This window comes from Pseudorca crassidens, chromosome 2, assembly GCF_039906515.1.
Source record: "Pseudorca crassidens isolate mPseCra1 chromosome 2, mPseCra1.hap1, whole genome shotgun sequence".
Taxonomy (NCBI): domain Eukaryota; kingdom Metazoa; phylum Chordata; class Mammalia; order Artiodactyla; family Delphinidae; genus Pseudorca; species Pseudorca crassidens.
In genome coordinates, this window is record NC_090297.1 from 172,982,333 (window position 1) to 173,003,511 (window position 21,179).

Genomic DNA, 21,179 nt, shown 5'->3' on the forward strand with positions numbered 1-21,179 from the left:
CATATCTTGGCTATTGTAAATAGTGTTTCAGTGAACATTGGGGTGCATATATCTTTCCGAATTATGGTTTTCTCCAGATATCTGCCCAGGATTGGGGTTGCTGGGTCATATGGTAGTTCTATTTTTAGTTTTTTAAGGAACCCCCATACTTTTCTCCATAGTGGCTGTACCAATTTACATTCCCACCAACAGTGTAGGAGGGCTCCCTTTCCTCCACACCCTCTCCAGCATTTATTGTTTGAAGGCTTTTTTTTTTTTTGCTGTACGTGGGCCTTTCACCATTGTGGCCTCTCCCGTAGCAGAGCACAGCCTCCGGACGCACAGGCTTAGCGGCCATGGCTCACGGGCCCAGCCGCTCCACGGCATGTGGGATCTTCCCGGACCAGGGCACGAACCCGTGTCCCCTGCATCGGCTGGTGGACTCTCAACCACTGCACCACCAGGGAAGCCCATGTATGAAGACTTTTTGATGCTGACCGTTCTTACTGGTGTGAGGTGATATCTTGTAGTTTTGATTTGCATTTCTCTAATAATCAGAGATGTTGAACATCTTTTCATGTGCTTTTTGGCCATCTGTATGTCTTCTTTGGAGAAATGCCTATTTAAAAAATGGAGTTGGAAGGATCAGATTCCCTGACTTCAGACTACACTACAGAGCTACAGTAATCAAAATAGTATGGTACTGGCACAAAAACAGAAATATAGATCAGTGGAACAGGATGGAAAGCCCAGAAATAAACCCACGCACCTGTGGTCAGTTAATCTACAAAAAAGGAGGCAAGAATGTACAACGGAGAAAAGACAGTCTCTTTAATAAGTGTTGCTGGGAAAATTGGACAGCTTCATGTAAAAGAATGAAATTAGAACATGGTCTAACACCATACCAAAAAAATAAACCCAAAATGGATTAAAGACCTAAATGTAAGACCAGATACTATAAAACTCTTAGAGGAAAACATAGACAAAACATTCTTTGACATAAATCACAGCAATATCTTTTTTGATCCACCTCCTAGAGTAATGAAAATAAAAACAAAAATTAACAAATGGGACCTAATGAAACTTAAAAGCTTTTGCACAGCAAAGGAAACCATAAACAAAACAAACAGACAACCCACAGATTGGGAGAAAATATTTGCAAATGATGTGACTGATAAGGGCAAGATTCAAAGTATACAAACAGCTCATGCAGCTCAGTACCAAAAAACAAACAACACAATCAGAAAATGGGCAGAAGATCGATTTATTATTTTTTTATCAAGGTATAGTTAACTTACAATATTGTATTAGTTTCAAGTATATAGCAAAGTGTTATATATATGTGTAAATATATATATATATATTCTTTTTCAGATTCTTTTCCATTATAAGTAATTATAAGATATTGAGTGTAGTTCCCTACCTATACCATAGGTTCTTGTTGTTTACCTATTTTATATATAATAGTATGTATACATCCATTTATTTTTTATTTAAATATTTACCAGATTCCTTAAGGGAAAGTTAGAGCACTTTTGAAGAGGAACATAACTCTGTGGACTTTCTGGAATGGAATGAAGATGTATGGGAAGATTCAGATGACCCAAATTTTGCTGGATCCACAGGTTTCACTGGGCATCCCATGCTAACCTCCTCCTCTGCACAATGAAGATGTCCTGTCTTGTTTTAAGACCCTGAAAGAAAGCCTGCCTGAGACAATCACCTGGCAAGAGGAATTCAATTTTTCTTATGTTCCACCTTCACCACATCCCCTTGCTAGACTTATAAAGTCAAATCCCAGCATGAACTTGGTGTGAGGGAGGGAGCACTTTAAAAAGCAAATAAGAAAATGTTTTCACAGTGAAACACAGTTGCAAGATTTTTCTAATTGGTTAGCTGTAGATCTGTGTGGCAGTAGATTCTGAGGATGCTAGACCCAAGAAGGAGAAACAATGTTTAGATATGATTGATTTTATTGAAATGGTTGTGACTACTGAGATTCTGTTGATAAATTCAGTGTGTTAATGCAAAGGTCTGCATGTAACTGATTGAGCAGTAACTTGACTGAAAGCTGAATTCATTTGTGACTTTGTTAAATGAAACTAAAATGCCAGATATTCCTTCACGTGAGGTGGAGAATTAGAAATATTAGAATGGATGTATTATGTATAAACTTCTCTGTTAACACAGGAAGCCACAGAAAACACTTTAAAAAAAATTGAGAAATACATCAAAGAAGGAAATACCAGTATCTCAGAAATACTGCGGTGGCTATTCTGTTTAAGCAAGGAAGGTAGATGGATGATGAGATTTCCACTAAAAAGGATCCTTGAGAACAATTACTAGATTTTAATTTCAGAGGTAAATTGTGGTTAGTCATAGTAATAAGTAGCAGGGATCTTTGGAAGTGCCTACTTGGTAAAGGGGTCTCTAGGATAAAGATAGGTGGTCAGACACTAAACTGTTAAACAAGCAGAAGAAAATGAATAATAACAATTAGTGCAGAAATAAATGAAATTAAAAAACAGGAAATCAATAGAGAAAATAAATAAAACCAAAAGTAAGTTCTTTGAAAAGATCAGTAAGATTTATCATAATCTATCCAGGCTAAGCAAGGAAAAAAGAAACAAATTCCTAATATCATAAATGAAAGAGGATGAATAATCATAACTTATCTCTTTGATATCAAAAATATAATAAAGGAAAATTATGAAAACTTGATGTCCACAAATTTGATAATTTAGAGGAAATAGAGCAATTCTCTGATAGATATAAACAACCAAAATTCACACAAAGAAAATATATAATCTGTCTATCCCTATATCTATTAAAGAAATTGAGATAATAATTAATAACTTCTGAAAGAGAAAGCACCCGGTACAGATGGTTTTCCTGGTGAATTTTACCAAATATATAAAAAAAGATGATACCAACTCTCTACAGTTTTACCCAGATAATAGAAGCAAATAACCACTTTTTAACTTGTTCTATTAGGTCAGCATCACCCAATAACAAAATGAGGTAACAGCATTATAAGAAAGGAGAACTGTAGAACAGCATTTCTCAAAAAAACATAGAAGCAAAAATCCTCAACAAAATATTAACAAATCTAATGCAAAAATGCATAAAAAGAATTATGTACTCTGACCAATTGGGATTTATTCAAGGTATAAAAGGCTGATTCAATATTTGAAGATCAGTTAATGTAACCCACAACATCATGAGGCTAAAAAAAAGAAAAAGAATATGATCATATAAATGGATGCCAAAAAGTTATTCTACAAGATCCAACACCCATTCATGATAAAAATGCTCAGCAACCTACACATAGAAAGAAAAAATCTTAATCTGATAAAGGATGTCTACCAACCACCTATAGCCAACATCATCAACATCATCCTTAATGATGAGCAATTGGCTGCTTTCTCACTAAATCTGAGAACAAGGAAAGGATGTCTTCTCTCACCACTCTTAATTACCATTATAAAGGAAATTTGAACTAATGCATTAAGATTAGAAAGAAGAAGAGATATAGAAAGAAAGAAAGAAGAGACATACATATTTCAAAATGAGAAACTATTATTTGTTCACATATGACATGATTGTCTATGTACAGAAATCTCAAGGAATAGACAAAAAACTGAAATTTAATAAGCAAATACAGCAAAGTCACAGAATATAACATTAATATATAAAAGTCAATTGCTTTGTCAATATACCAGCAATGAACAATTGGAATTTGAAATTAAAAACACAATACTGTTTACATTAGCACCAAAAAACGAAATACTTTAGTATAAATCTAGCAAAGGATGTTTAGGACCTATATGCAGTCAACTATAAGACTCTGATGAAAAAAAATCAATACCTAAATAAATAGAGAGATATTCCATGTTCATAGATTGGAAGACTAAATATTGTCAAGATGTCAATTCTTTCCAAATTTTCCTATGTATTTAATGAATTCCAGATCAAAATACCAGTACACTATTTTGAGAATTTTGACATACTGATTCTAAAGTATATATGGAAAGTCAAAAGGCCCAGAATAGCCAACGTAATATTGGAGAACAAGGTTGGATGAATAACACTACCTGACTTCAAGACTTATTACAAAGCTGCTTTCATCAAGGCAGCATGTATTGTTGAAAGAATAGACACATCAATCAATGGAACAGAATACAGAGCCTGAAATAGACCCAGACAAAATTAGCCAACCAATTAGAGTTGCAAAGGCCATTCAGTGGATAAAGGATAGTCTTTTCAATAAATGGTAGTGTAAAAATTGGATGTGCATATGCCAAAAAATGAAAATAAACAGGAATATAAAAAGAGACATTACGCATCTCAAAAAAGTTAACACAAAATTAATCATTGACCTGAATGTAAAATGCAAAACTATAAAATTTCTAGAAGATAATATAGAATGAAATCTAGGGGTGCTTTGATTTGGCAGTGAGTTTCTAGATACAACACCAAAACCATAATCCATGAAGAAAAACACATTGATAAGTTGAATTTATTAAAATTAAAAACTACTCTGTAAAAGACACTGCTAAGAGCCACTTTGGAAGGCGGCTTTGCCATTTTTTACAAAACGTATCATATTCTTACTGTATAATCTAGTAATCGTGCTCCTTGATATTCACCCAAGTGAGTTGAAATTTTATGTCACCACAAAATCCTATGCACAAGTATTTATAGAAGCTTTATTCATAATTGCAAAAAGTTGGAAGTAAAACACCTTCAATAGGTGAATGGTTAAACCAAAGTATGTCCATACATTGCAATATTATCCAGAGATAAATGGAAATGAACTCTCTCACCATGAAAACACATAGAAGAACCTTAGGTGTATAGAGCTAAGTGAAAGAAGACAGTCTGGAAAGGATACATACTTGTGATTCCAACTATATAACATTCTGTGAAAGCTAAAACTACAGAGGCAGTGAAAGTATCAGTGCTCGCCAGGGGTTTAGCATAGCAGGGGAAAGGGGAAAGCGGAAGAATAGATGAAGCAGCGGAAATTTTTAGGCCAGTGAAAATATTCTATACAATACTGTAATGGTAGACATTTCTTATCTGTCAAAACCCATATAACTGTATGATACAAAGAGTGAACACTAGTGTTACTATGGACTTTGGTTAATAACAAAATATCAGTATTGGTGTATTCATTGTAACAAATGTACTACACCAGTGTGTGCAGAAGAGGTATATGGGAACTCTCAGTATTTTCTGTTCAGTTTTTCTGTAAGCTTAAAACTGCTCTAAAATATGCTCTATTAATTTAAAAAAAAGAACTATCGGGCTTCCCTGGTGACGCAGTAGTTGAGAGTCTGCCTGCTGATGCAGGGGACACGGGTTTGTGCCCCAGTCCGGAAAGATCCCACATGCCGCGGAGCGGCTGGGCCCGTGAGCCATGGCCGCTGAGCCTGCGCGTCCAGAGCCTGTGCTCTGCAACGGGAGAGGCCACAACAGTGAGAGGCCCGTGTTCCACAAAAAAAAAAAAAAAGGGGGGAAAAAATTAAAAAAAGAACTATCAAGAACAAAAATATATGGAGAAACCTTAAGTGTATACCGATAAATAAAAGACACCCATCTAAAAAGTCTGCATAGTGTGTGATTGTTGAAGGAGATCATGATGCAGATGTGACCTCCAGTTGACCCTTGAGCTGGAGCCAGGTACTTGGAGACTCTCCACCCAGCCCCCTGTCTTTGGAAGGTGTGTTTTGTTCCCCTTCCCTGTTCTCAGAAGCCGTCTCAAGGATACAGCCTCCAGATAAAAATGTGGTGTTGAGACTATCTGGATGGTATATGTGACTGAACCGGGTGAAGGTCTTTAAATAAATATTTAAGATTTGGTGGGTGGGTGTGGGAATCTACTCCAGTTGTGGCCCGCCAAGACAAGCCTTCTATGTAAGTTCCCTTGCTTATTAAACCTGCCACCTACCAATCTGAAGTGATCTACCTCTTTCTTTGGTCTTGCCTTGCCCTGCGTGTACAGGGCCCAGTTACAGATTACACTCAGGAAGCTTCCAAGGAGGTTGTGAACCAACAGTGATTCTGTAACAATCGAAACTATAGATATAGAAAAAATATCAGTGGTTGCCAGGGATTTCGAGAATGGTGGGAAAGATGAATAGTTGACGCACAAAGGATTCTTAGGCTAGTAAAACCATTCTTGATGATATTGTAATGGTAAAATATGGCATTATGCATTTGTCAAACACAGAAGTTCATTGCGCAAAGAGTGAAACTTTTAAATGCAAATTTAAAAGAATCATTTAGGAGTTCAGGGACTCCCAGTAAAGAATATAGAGTTTGACAAGAGAATTTAGCTGTATTACAAATGTATAAAACAAACTTACTGAAGGAGGTGGGAGAAAAGGTGCTGATTGCAGTAATCTTGGAAATGAATTGAGCCTGTAAGTTAAAAGCAAAAGAAACTGAACATAAGCACTTTACTCTAGCTGATCAAGTAGTCTGAGGGCATATGGGTTAACAATTTCGATACCACGTATCTACACCAGATTTGAAAAATTAAGTAAATTGATGACACACAATGGGAGCCAGATTTCTTACTTTTTGAATGAGGGTTTATGAATAAGCAAGGGGAGGAGGCTAGAATAATCCAAGTGGTAATGGGCTAAAGTTGGAGACATCACTGTGAACTCAAGTTTAATTTAATAGAGACACAGTTGGATTTAGATGTTTATAGATACATGTATATACATGGGTTAGTATACACACATATTTTCTTGCTCAGGCAGCTGAAAGGGCCTCAAAGAAATCGAAACCTAGCAGGACACTGTGGGACTCCTGGGTCCAGATCCTTTCGGTGTCCGCCATTTCTTGTTTGTAGAAAATAGGCTTCATACAGCCTCCATGATCTTCCCTGGGTTCCAAAGGGCAGGTTCAAACAGTCGCAAGTCAGGGAAAGGAGGGAATGCAGAAACAAAGGAGGAGCACTCAAGAAACAATAGTACATGATATATATGTACCATGTACTATTGTTTCTTGAGTGCTCCTCCTTTGTTTTTGGAATATTACTCAGCCATAAAAAGGAACGAAATTGGGTCATTTGTAGAGATGTGGATGGACCTAGAAACTGTCATACAGAGTGAAGTAAGTCAGAAAGAGAAAAACAAATATTGTATATTAGCACATATGTGTGGAATCTAGAAAAATGGTAGAGATGAACTGGCTTGCAAGGCAGAAATAGAGACACAGATGTAGGGAACAAACGTATGGACACCAAGCGGGGGAAGGGGGGAGTGGGATGAACTGGGAGATTGGGATTGACATATATACACTAATATGTTTAAAATAGATAACTAATGAGAACCTGCTGTATAGCACAGGGAACTACTACACCTCGCTTTACAGTAGAAGCTAACACAACATTGTAAAACAACTATACCCCAATTAAAAAAAAAAGAAACAAACAAACAAACAATAGTACAGCCTTGGGGCAAGGGTCCTGGGTCCTCCAGAAGGAATATAGATAACAATATTTTTGAGTTCTTCTGCAGGAACTAAGGCCCCCACCCAGGTGGAGGGATGGTAACTTCAAGCTGAACACAAGATTCCTGGAGCGCCACCGTGTTACCTCATCACCAGCCAATTAGAAGAAAGTCACACACCCTGTAGCCCTCACCCCAAATTTTGCCTTTAAAAACTTCTCCCTGAAAATCATCAGGGAATTCTGGTTTTTTGAGCCCAAGACACCCATTCTCCTTGCTTGGAGAATGCAATAAACCTTTCTCTGCTCCAAACTCTGACGTTTCAGTTTGTTTGACCTCACTGTGCGTTGGGCACACAAACTTGTGTCCAGCAACAAAAAGACCCCAGAAGCAATGAGCACACCTATGATGAAAGTTGGGTAAACAAATAAGGTCTTCACAAGATACTCTAATGTTTGTTTTTAGTTTGTTCTAAGATTTCAACATTTATTGAAGTAAAGTCTAGGAAATGATGTTGAAAACTTGGCCTCTGTGCACTGGTGCTGAATCGAATCTTGGAGACAGAGTTTGGGGTAAAGTAGAGAAGAATAGCGTTATTGCTTTGCCAGGCAAAGGGGGACACAGCAGGCTCATGCCCTCAAAACTGTGTCCCAACCTGGAAGCACTTGCTGAGGAGTTTTATAAGCAACGGTTCAAGGGTGGGACTGCTGGTAAGGATCAGGTATATGCAGGGCCTCCACTCCTTTTATTTGGCCTCAGGTGATCTGATGAGCTTCTCTGGTTATCAAACTGTGACCTTCTCTGGAATGAAGAGTGCTAACGTCTTCCATTTGTTGGGGGTTTTAGTTCTGTAAAGGAGCTCAAAGATACTGTTCTGTGTATCCCTTGAGGCAGAACCAGGACCTGCCCCAAGGCTGCACTAGTGTTTCCTGGCTGCTGCTCCCTTTTCTCTGCATCCCCTCCCTTCCCTGAGTAGCAGCTGTTTGAAAGGCTTCCATGCCCAGGAGCCCCACAGGTCCTGCTTGGTTTCAATGGCGCCTTCATCGTGGGACACCTATATATGGTTTCCACGTGGCTTGGCTTCTCACAACACATTGACTGGCTATGAAGGCACACACAGAGTGACGATTCCAAGAAAGCCAGATGGAAGTTGTATGGCCTTTTCTGACCTATCATTGAGAGTCAGAGTGTTAAAACAGCACAACTCATGTGGGACTCGAACCCAGCCAAAACCCAAATTGGGACTTGAACCCATGGGCTGGGACTTGAACCCACTTTCTTTTTTTTTTATAAATTTATTTAATTTTGACTGTGTTGGGTCTTTGTTGCAGTGTGCAGGCTTTTCTCTAGTTGCAGCGAGTGGGGGCTATTCATCATTGTGGTGTGTGGGCTTCTCATTGCGGTGGCTTCTCTTGCTGCAGAGCACGGGCTTCAGTAGTTGCGGCACACAGGCTCAGTAGTTGTGGCCATGGACTTAGTTGCTCTGCAGCATGTGGGATCTTCCCCAACCGGGGCTCGAACCTGTGTCCCCTGCATTAGCAAGTGGATTCTTAACCACTGTGCCACCAGGGAAACACGAACCCACTTTCTTTTAATTGAGATCACACACGTGGTCTTAGGAATTAATGCAGCTCAGGTTCTTTATGTCTCAGTGCCGAAGAAATCCAGCAAGAGGCAAAGTGATAGGTAAGACGTGGATTTATTTAGAGAGATACACATTCCATAGACAGAATGGGGTCGGCCTCAAAAGGCAAGAGGGGTCCTGGGAGAAACACACTCCACTGACAGAATGTGGGCCGTCTCAGAAGGCTAGAGACCCCAAAATATGGAGTGGTTAGTTTTTATGGACTGGGTAATTTCATAGGCTAATAAGTGGGAGGGTTATTCCAACTATTTTGGGAAAGGGGTGAGGATTCCCAGAAACTGGGCCACCGCCCACTTTTATGGTCAGCCTTGTAACTGTCATGGCGCCTGTGGGTGTGTCATTTAACATATACTAATGTTTTATAATGAGTGTACAAAGAGGCTCAAGGTCTACCGGAAGTTGAATCTTCTGCCGTCTTGGACCTAGTTGGTTCAAACCAGTTTATGTTGTATTCTTAATGGCTATGTCATTCTTTTAAAGATTGTGCCCTGCCCACTTCCCTCCTGTTTCAGTATCCCTTTGGCTGCATTCTTTTGATTACAAGCAAGTCAGCTTAGATTCAAGGAGAAGGGACACAGATATCACCTCCAAGCCTTGTTAGTGGTAATGTTTTCCACAATCAACAGATAAATTAAATCAATAAAATCTCCCTTAACCATCTTCAATTCAAATGTAAACATTTTAATACCTTCAATTAGAAAAGACATAAATATATTTGTATTAAAAGCACCAATAGCTAATATTCCTAAACTGAAGTTTAAAGGAGAATTTAACACTAGTAAAAAGTCTTCCTTTTCTTTTTATGTTATTCTTCTGGGAACTTTTTCAAGAGTAACCTTGCTTCATTCCTGCTCTTAAGCAGCTCTCTAAACTTTGATCCAGTACTTTCTACTAACTCAAAATCTGTGGGTCCATCTCAACTGTAGGATGGTCTCTGAACTGGCTTATGAACAGCCCCAATTCCTTGAACGTTAATAATCTCTCTACTTAGGGTCTCCATTAATAGTCTTTCTACCAGAGACATGCCTTTCCAATTACAGACTTGAAAAGCTCCAATAGTGGTTTCAGGAGCTAAAAGTCAGGTGAGAAGAAATATATCATCATGCGATTGCTGCCTTGAAATCACCCAGTAGGATACAAGGTTTCTAAGAAATTGTCTGAAGTTAATTGCACATTTTTATTCCTCTTACAAAGAGAGGTAGTAATACCTACAGTAGGTTAATACTTCCACTTGAGAGCTAAATAAAAGAAAAATCTTTTTGAACTTGGCAAGGCCTGGCAATTAATTTTGTCTGTTAAGATGTAAATTAAATGTACAGCTACTAGTTCGGCTTTGAAAGCAAAAAGCTAGTCATTCTTAAACCACATTAGGGTGCCCATGAAACACCAGATAAAGTGGAATTTCTTCAATACCTGAATTAAAATTCATCTTTAGCTCCTAAATCTTATCAACACTTCAAAGTCCAATTTAAAACTTTTTAACGCCTTCCACATTAACTCCAGCTGGTCGTGATTTAGCTTTGTCTACCTTCATTCTGCAATACATATATCTCGCTGACACACGGGGACATTGCGGACATTGCATGTCCTTTTCAACACTTAAACTCACCGTATAGCTTTCCCAATTTTGTAAGGCATAAAATGCAGTTGAGTGAGGAAAAAAAAGGATTTTTAAAATGCATTTGAAAGGAATAGGTGTTGCATTTGGTGTAGTCTTTAAAAAGAGGCAACAAGCTCAAAATGGAATAATTTGCTCCCCACATCAGCAAACTAAGACTTAACTGCAGTTCCAACCCCTCTCAGAAATGTGACATTTAAAACTATCAATCTGAAATTTCCTGATCACCACTAGTGAGGTAATCTGCGTGATAAAGATCCCTGCCATTCCTTTCCCCCAAATGAAGATGACTTTGCCGGAAATAATCTTTTCTTTTCTGTTGCTAATACCTTCTTGGCCCACACTTTCTCTGCCTGTAAAATCTTCCATTTTGTACAATCCCTTGGAGTGCCTTTCTGTTAGGGGAAACACTGACTGAAGCTGCCCGCCCTGGCCAGGAAAGATAGTAGTCACTTGCACCAGTCATCTTACAACAGGAGGTCCTTGTAAGGAACACGGAACTAACAAGCTACCAACTGGAAGAATTTGGGAAAGGTCAAAAGGAGAGAGGAGATGCCAGTCCACATGTCCTGCCAACCGCCCAGAATCCTCGCTGGAATCCATCTTGGCTGAGTGATGCGAGTGCCACCTGGAAGGACCCTGAGTCAGAATGATTGACCAGAAACAACCCGGAAGCTATTCCCAATTACCCAATCACTATAAAACCTGAGACTGCGAGCCACGTGGCAGAGCAGTCCTCCTGGGTTCCCTTACCCTCCTGCCCTCCACCCAGGTGCCCCTTCTCAATCAAGTCTCTTGCTTTGTCAGCACATGTGTCTCCTCGGACAATTCATTTCCGAGTGTTAAAGAGCCCACTCTCGGGCCCTGAAAGGGGTCTCCCCTTCCTGCAACTTTTCTATTTGCTGTATGGGATGTGGTCTGATTCATAAATTGTTTAATAAAGCCAATTAGATCTTCAGATTTACTCAGTTGAATTTTAACAACAGAAAAGTACCTGTATTTGTTAAATAATGTTGTAATAAAGAACATGGAAAGACCATGCTTATCTGTCTCTCTCTCTCCTGCATGTACACCCGTACTCTAGCATCTGTGTACAATTTGTATCTACATTTGCTACTGAATGCCCCTCCTGCTCCCCAAATCATATATTGAAGCCTTAATCCCCAATGTGATGGTATTTGGAGGTGGGGCCTTTTGGAGGTAATTAGGTCATGAGGGTGGAGCCCTCATGACAGAATTAATGTCCTTCTAAAAAGAGAAGACACAAGAGCTCTCTCTCTGCCATGTGAGTACACAGCAAGAAGGCAGCCATCTGCAAACCAGTAAGAGAGACCTCACCAGCCCTGAGATCTGCCAGCACCTTGATCTTGGACTTTTTAGCATCCGGAACTGTGAGAAATAAATTGTTGTTGAAACCATCCAGTCTATGGTATTCTTTTTTTTTTCTTTTTTTTTTTATGGTATTCTTTTAAAGATAGATTTTATTCATTTTATTTTATTTATTTATTTTTGGCTGCGTTGGGTCTTCGTTGCTGCGCACAGGCTTTCTGTAGTAGCCCCCGGCAAGTGGGGGCTACTCTTCGTTGTGGTGTGTGGGCTTCTCGTTGCAGTGGCTTCTCTTGTTGCGGAGCATGGGCTCTAGGCGTGTGGGCTTCAGTAGTTATGGCATGCAGGCTCAGTAGTTGTGGCTCAAGGGCTCTAGGGTGCAGGCTCAGTAGTTGTGGCTCACAGACTTAGTAGCTCCACGGCATGTGGGATCTTCCCGGACCAGGGATTGAACCCGTGTGCCCTGCATTGGCAGGAGGATTCTTAACTACTGCACCACCAGGGAAGCTCCAGTCTATGGTATTCTGTTAGAGGAGTCCACACTGACTCAGACAACATCTGTATTGATAAATATACACTTTACAACTTTTCCACTTAATCTCTATAAAAATATAGAATATCATAGAATGATTTCTGTAAGCACATGGGTAAAAATATAGCTGTAGCACTAATTGAACTACTTTAAAAGAGTCACATTTAATATAAACAAAGGGTATCATATTTTGCTTTGTAAGAAACAAACTCAGGCAAAAATGTGCTCTCAGAGAGTGAGACATCCCAGTGAGTTCATTTAGAACATGTTGGTGATAAGGATGCTTCCTTTTGCAACTTGCCTTTCATATGATAAAGATTTTACTGATATTTCCCTTCAAGATTTCATGAAGCTAAAGTGACTTTGAGAGAAATACTGTTCTTATTTTTTTTTTTAATTTTTTTTTACGGAAATCCTCTACCAGTGGACTTCCTTGCTGTTTCCCAGTTTCATTTCTTGGTCTGCCCATCTCAACGTTTCCTTTGCTCCTATCATAGCTATTTTTTTGGATATTTTCTTTTTCTTTGAAGCTAAGTGACAATATCTTTGATGAAAATTAGTGTTGTATGTCACAGGCCCAGAGTAGGATTTTCTCAGAGGTTCTACACACATCAGGTCAATGATAGAATCTTGCAGAATTTTAAAATTCTATTTATTGATAGATGCTGTACACAGTTTAAAAATCAGTAAACTCAATACATGAACTACTACAAAATGTAATATTTAAAACATATGATAAATAACTGGAATTATAATTAAAAATATTGGGTTGGCCAACATCTTACAGAAAGACCTGAATGAACACTTTGGCCAACCCAATAGTTAATAACAGTTTCCTGTTATATGTTCATTAACTAATCTATTCAGCACAAATTTTGCAGTTTTCCCAGGGCTCAGAATACTTAATAGAGTATGATCCTAAAATACATTATTTCATAATTAAATTTAGTGTCAGGTCCATATTTAACAAAATTATTATAAATATATCAGATTCTTACTCTTTCATTTAGCTTTTGTGCTATAATAGAAAACATTCAAAACCATTTGTTTTTAATGAGACAATTCCAACTCTAATTTTAGCCCTGTAATTTACTGTGAGACATTAGTTCATTGCTTAATATTTCTGACTTGGTTCCTTGGTTTAAAATATTAAGATAATAATATTTACCTAATTTACCATTAACCAGATATACCGTTAACACACACACACACACACACACACACACGTTCAGACATGTGTTCACCCTTTCTCTCTCCAGATCTTAAATATTAGACACTCTTCTCCTTCATCTCTCATAGTAAATACAATGGATTCATGATCATTTCTGGGATACTTTCTTTAATATCCCTTGCATCTTCTTTCTTTTTACTTGTTTCTTAAAACAGTTGAGTGATCCCTCTTTTACCCTCTCTCTATTTTTCATCTATTTTTTAATTTTACATTTATTTTCCTTAGAAGCCTATATAGTATAACAAAACTCTTTATAAATTCCTTATGCCAGAGTATTTTCATTTTACTCTACTTCAAGTAAATTACATCTAGAACCTTCCTTAATCTCTATCTGTATCACATTGTTGCTTTAATTCCTATAGTAATTTATCACATTTGTAAAGTCTATTGAAAAATGATAGGATTTTGTGTTAGAAGAAAACAATTCTATGTGAAACATTATTTTTTAAGCCTAAATTTCCCCTTCAGTATATAATGGATAATAATGTCTACATCAAAATGCTTTAAAATTATATAAACATATAGAGGAAATATTTTTAAAAAGCGATAGATATGTGTATGCATATATGTAATAATAAACACTTCAATCTGGCTAAATTCCTCTTGTATTGTCAATTTAGGATTATTTTCCTTCATGCTCTAGCTACATGTTGGAAATTAGCCCCAAGCAAATTCCACATACATTATTTGCTTTTATAATCTGAAATTATAAATCTCTACTACTCATTCATATACAGTGTACTAAGATCTCATTATTAGTAAATGACACATTTTCCTGGCTCTTTGCCTCAATTTATCAGTGCAAACTCTTCAACATTCCCAGTATCTCACAAGTGTGAATTAATTTGCCCAGTGGGATGTTTTACCTATGTTCACGAACAATTTTCCTATCAAGAGCCACTGACAGGGCTTCCCTGGTGGTGCAGTGGTTGAGAGTCCGCCTGCCGATGCAGGGGACACGGGTTCGTGCCCCGGTCCGGGAGGATCCCACATGCCGCGGAGCGGCTAGGCCCGTGAGCCATGGCCGCTGAGCCTGCGCGTCCGGAACCTGTGCTCCGCAACGGGAGAGGCCGGAGCAGCGAGAGGCCCGCGTACCGCAAAAAGAAAAAAAAAAAAAAAAAAAAGAGCCACTGACAGTGTGTGTGATTCTGCCTGGCATCATTGCTTTTCCTGACATTCTTCCAACTGAGGTTCCATTCTTTCCTATTTCAAAGAGCGGTTTCCATGGGGCCCTCCAACGACACAGTTAAGCGCTGGCTGTTGAGCATTCATTCTCTCTTCCTTTAGAAAAATACCATCATGTTTGCCTTAGAGAACAACCCTTCTCTGAGTCCATGTGCATTTTACCCCCACCTCCAGAGGTGGGCACATGGCCAAGTCTGGCCACAGAACACCACAAACCAGCCAAAGTGATGTTAATTTACAGGAATGTGTCTTTAGAGTTAGTTCAGTCCTAATCCTGGAGCTTTCACTGGAAAGTGTAGAGAGATACACCCTCATTTCACCTGGTCTTGAACGTGAGAAAACAATACTCTGAATCTGCTCCTGGTGACAGTTAAGTGAAGCCAGCTTTGAGGAAAGCACTCACGAAATGGACCAAGGCCAATTCTTTATATATTGCTTGGTTCTGTAAAACAAATGGTGTATGAAAGCTTTGCAGCCACTATAGTTTTCAATTATATGAACCAAGTCTTTCTTTTTTGCTGCTTAAAGATAATTTGAGTTTCCTGTGACTTAAAACTAAAATAATCCTAAAACTCAGTTACTATATTGCAATTGTTGTACCATTCATCACATTCTGAGTATATCTTAGGGAAAAACAATTCTTTCCATGTTGTTTAACTCTCAGAGTATGGTTTGCACTCTAAATTTATAGACTCAGATAAAGTAGTTCTTTCAGTTCTCTTTTTCGGTGCCTTCTATGTCAAGGACTCATATATCCAACAGCTAGATAGTTTTGAATTCTTTCTCTGCACTGACAAGGAGGTTCAGGGACAGGTTCAACATGGTATTTCATTCCTTCAGCTGAGTTCTCTCTTAAGGGCTCCTCACAGGTACTGCAAATCTTCTTCTGTTGGCTCTCCTCATACGTTTGTACAATTTACACTAGATACTGAGTTTTTATTTAATTTTTAATCAGCCTCCTCAGCCTCTATACTTTGCTAGACATATTTAAATCCCTCTTGTACATTTAAGCTATGTTTGTTTCCCTCTGTGTTCTTTCTGATGTGTTTTCCCGCTGCTAAAAAAAAGTCTTCCATTTTCCGTACTGCTCTGTATAATAAAGTAACAAATTAAATCTAAAGTAATTAAAATTAAATAAAATTTAAAGCTCAGTTCTTCAGGTCCACTAGTCCCATTTCAGGTGCTCAATAACTACATGGGACTAGTAGCTACTATTTCAGACAACACAGATATAAAACACTTCTATCACTGAAGAAAGGTCGATTCGACAAAGCTATTATAGACTGTGTCTCAGAACCTGGTTTCAAAAAAAAAAAAATCACATTTTAAAAATGTAAATTTCCAAGTTGCATCTCAAATCCACTGGGTGTGGGTAGGTATTCTGAGGGCCTTTATTGTTTTTAAAGAAAGATAAGTTGCTAAGGATTTGAGACTATCTATGCCGAGCCTCTGTCAGGAATGATGCCAATGATTTAGTATAACCCATCCCACCTCAGATTTTTCCTCCTCTGAAAATAAACTACCTGGCTGCAATTTGTTATTTAGTGATTTCTAGTGTTTCCAGTTCACTTCTTCCAGTACTTAATTTAAGCTTGATACTACACAAAGATTAAAATCTAAACATCATCAACTTGTATTTTATGTGTGAAGTCAGCCATTATTTTGTGATGTTGAGCAGATTTATATATATATATATATAGAGAGAGAGAGAGAGAGAGAGAGAGAGAGAGATTTATTTTAGTCTGAAATCTGCAGGGCAGGCTGACATGCTGAAGACCCAGGGAAGAGATGATGTGACAGCTCAAGTCCAAAGGCAGTCAGGAGGCAGATTTTCTTTTTCTTCAGGGGACCTCAGTCTTTTTTCTTAAGGCTTTCAGCTGATTTGTTGAGGCCCACCCATGTTATGGAGGGTAGTCTGATCTACTCAAAATCTATGGACATAAATGTTAATCATATGTCAAAACTACCTCATTCTGTTCCATTTTTCTGAAGAACCCTAATATGATATCCTTGGTAACTCCCTATTTATTTCATTAGCAGTAAAATATATAAATACTTGAGGGCAGGGATCAAGTAAAACCTTAACAAATATAGAAGACAAACCCATATAACATGTAGCTAATGTTAGCTAACAGGCAATCAGGAGCAAGGAGGGAATTCCCTGGTGGTCCAGTGGTTAGGAGTTGGCACTTTCACTGCCGGGGCCCAGGTTCGATCCCTGGCCAGGGAACTAAGATTCCCGCAAGCCCCATGGCATGGCCAAAAATAAAAAAATAAATAAGGAAATCCTTCCATTTGCCACATCATGAATGAACCTGGAGGGCATTATGCTAAGTGAAATAAGCTACACAGAGAAAGACAAACACTGCATGGTATCACGTATATGTGGAATAATTTTTGAAAAGTCAAACTCATAGAAAGAGAGTAGAAAAGTGGTTGCCAGGGGCTGGGAGGTGGGGGAAATAGGGAGAGGTTGATAAAAAGGTACAGACTTTCAGCTGTAAGATGATGAGTAAGTCTGAGGATCTAATGTATAACATGGCAACTATAGCTGATAACATTGTATTGTATAATTGAATTTTTTTTTTAACATCTTTATTGGAGTATAATTGCTTTACAATGGTATGTTAGTTTCAGCTTCACAACAAAATGAATCAGTTATATATATACATATATTCCCATATCTCTTCCCGCTTGCGTCTCCCTCCCTCCCACCCTCCCTATCCCACCCCTCCAGGCGGTCACAAAGCACCGAGCTGATCTCCCTGTGCTATGCGGCTGCTTCCCACTAGCTAACTACCTTACTTTTGGTAGTGTATATATGTCCATGCCTCTTTATCGCTTTGTCACCATTTACCCTTCCCCCTCCCCATAGCCTCAAGTCCATTCTCTAGTAAGTCTGTGTCTTTATTCCTGTTTCACCCCTAGGTTTTTCATGACATTTTTTTTTAAAATTCCATATATATGTGTTAGCATACGGTATTTGTCTCTCTCTTTCTGACTTACTTCACTCTGTATGACAGACTCTAGGTCTATCCACCTCATTACAAATAGCTCAATTTCGTCTCTTTTTATGGCTGAGTAATATTCCATTGTATATATGTGCCACATCTTCTTTATCCATTCATCCGATGATGGACACTTAGGTTGTTTACATCTCTGGGCTATTGTAAATAGAGCTGCAATGAACATTTTGGTACATGACTCTTTTTGAATTATGGTTTTCTCAGGGTATATGCCCAGTAGTGGGATTGCTGGGTCATATGGTAGTTCTATTTGTAGCTTTTTAAGGAACCTCCATACAGTTCTCCACAGTGGCTGTATCAATTTACATTCCCACCAACAGTGTAAGAGGGTTCCCTTTTCTCCACACCCTCTCCAGCATTTATTGTTTCTAGATTTTTTGATGATGGCCATTCTGACTGGTGTGAGATGATATCTCATTGTAGTTTTGATTTGCATTTCTCTAATGATTAGTGATGTTGAGCATTCTTTCATGTGTTTGTTGGCACTCTGTATATCTTCTTTGGAGAAATGTCTATTTAGGTCTTCTGCCCATTTTTGGATTGGGTTGTTTGTTTTTTTGTTATTAAGCTGCATGAGCTGTTTATAAATTTTGGAGATTAATCGTTTGTCCGTTGCTTCATTTGCAAATATTTTCTCCCATTCTGAGGGTTGTCTTTTGGTCTTCTTTATGGTTTCCTTTGCTGCGCAAAAGCTTTTAAGTTTCATTAGGTCCCATTTGTTTACTTTTGTTTTTATTTCCATTTCTCTAGGAGGTGGGTCAAAAAGGACCTTGCTGTGATTTATGTCATAGAGTGTTCTGCCTATGTTTTCCTCTAAGAGTTTGATAGTTTCTGGCCTTACATTTAGGTCTTTAATCCATTTTGAGCTTATTTTTGTGTATGGTGTTAGGGAGTGATCTAATCTCATATTTTACATGTAGCTGTCCAGTTTTCCCAGCACCACTTATTGAAGAGGCTGTCCTTTCTCCACTGTACATTTCTGCCTCCTTTGTCAAAGATAAGGTGACCATATGTGCGTGGGTTTATCTCTGGGCTTTCTATCCTGTTCCATTGATCTATCTTTCTGTTTTTGTGCCAGTACCATACCGTCTTGATTACTGTAGCTTTGTAGTATAGTCTGAAGTCTGGGAGCCTGATTCCTCCAGTTCCTTCTTTCGTTCTCAAGATTGCTTTGGCTATTCGGGGTCTTTTGTGTTTCCATACAAATTGCAAAATTTTTTGTTCTAGTTCTGTGAAAAATGCCAGTGGTAGTTTGATAGGGATTGCATTGAATCTATAGATTGCTTTGGGTAGTAGAGTCATTTTCACAATGTTGATTCTTCCAATCCAAGAACATGGTATATCTCTCCATCTATTTGTATCATCTTTAATTTCTTTCATCAGTGTCTTATAATTTTCTGCATACAGATCTTTTGTCTCCTTAGGTAGGTTTATTCCTAGATATTTTATTCTTTTTGTTGCAATGGTAAATGGGACTGTTTTCTTGATTTCACTTTCAGATTTTTCATCATTAGTATATAGGAATGCCAGAGATTTCTGTGCATTAATTTTGTATCCTGCCACTTTACCAAATTCATTGATTAGCTCTAGTAGTTTTCTGGTAGCATCTTTAGGGTTCTCTATGTATAGGATCATGTCATCTGCAAACAGTGACAGCTTTACTTCTTCTTTTCCGATTTGGATTCCTTTTATTTCCTTTTCTTCTCTGATTGCTGTGGCTAAAACTTCCAAAACTATGTTGAATAATAGTGGTGAGAGTGGGCAACCTTGTCTTGTTCCTGATCTTAGTGGAAATGCTTTCAGTTTTTCACCATTGAGGATGATGTTTGCTGTGGGCTTGTCATATATGGCCTTTATTATGTTGAGGAAAGTTCCCTCTATGCCTACTTTCTGCAGGGTTTTTATCATAAATGGGTGTTGAATTTTGTCAAAAGCTTTCTCTGCATCTATTGAGATGATCATGTGGTTTTTCTCCTTCAGTTTGTTAATATGGTTTATCACATTGATAGATTTGCGTATATTGAAGAATCCTTGCATTCCTGGAATAAACCCCACTTGATCATGGTGTATGATCCTTTTAATGTGCTGTTGGATTCTGTTTGCTAGTATTTTGTTGAGGATTTTTGCATCTATGTTCATCAGTGATATTGGCCTGTAGTTTTCTTTCTTTGTGACATCCTTGTCTGGTTTTGGTATCAAGGTGATGGTGGCCTCGTAGAAGGAGTTTGGGAGTGTTCCTCCCTCTGCTATATTTTGGGAGAGTTTGAGAAGGATAGGTGTTAGCTCTTCTCTAAATGTTTGATAGAATTCGCCTGTGAAGCCATCTGGTCCTGGGCTTTTCTTTGTTGGAAGATTTTTAATCACAGTTTCAATTTCAGTGCTTGTGATTGGTCTGTTCATATTTTCTATTTCTTCTTGATTCAGTCTTGGCAGGTTGTGCATTTCTAAGAATTTGTCCATTTCTTCCAGATTGTCCATTTTATTGGCATAGAGTTGCTTGTAGTAATCTCTCATGATCTCTTTTATTTCTGCAGTGTCAGTTGTTACCTCTCCTTTTTCATTTCTAATTCTATTGATTTGAGTCTTCTCCCTTTTTTTCTTGATGAGTCTGGCTAGTGGTTTATCTATTTTGTTTATCTTCTCAAAGAACCAGCTTTTAGTTTTATTGATCTTTGCTCTTGTTTCCTTCATTTCTTTTTCATTTATTTCTGATCTGATTTTTATGATTTCTTTCCTTCTGCTAGCTTTGGGGTTTTTTTGTTCTTCTTTCTCTAATTGCTTGAGGTGCAAGGTTAGGTTGTTTATTCGAGATGTTTCCTGCTTCTTAAGGTGGGCTTGTATTGCTATAAACTTCCCCCTTAGAACTGCTTTTGCTGCATCCCACAGGTTTTGGGTCGTTGTGTCTCCATTGTCATTTGTTTCTAGGTATTTTTTGATTTCCTCTTTGATTTCTTCAGTGATCACTTCATTATTAAGTAGTGTATTGTTTAGCCTCCATGTGTTTGTATTTTTTACAGATCTTTTCCTGTAATTGATATCTAGTCTCATGGCGTTGTGGTCAGAAAAGATACTTGATACAATTTCAATTTTCTTAAGTTTACCAAGGCTTGATTTGTGACCCAAGATATGATCTATCCTGGAGAATGTTCCATGAGCACTTGAGAAAAATGT

General features: G+C 38.2%; 1 non-coding gene across 1 annotated transcript; it reads left to right on the top strand.

Annotated features, from left to right (window-relative positions):
- The first annotated feature begins 17,140 nt into the window (after window positions 1-17,140).
- On the top strand, window positions 17,141-17,212 carry TRNAE-UUC (transfer RNA glutamic acid (anticodon UUC)). The gene has a single exon. It is a non-coding gene; the product is annotated as a tRNA-Glu (tRNA).
- Window positions 17,213-21,179: the final 3,967 nt, after the last annotated feature.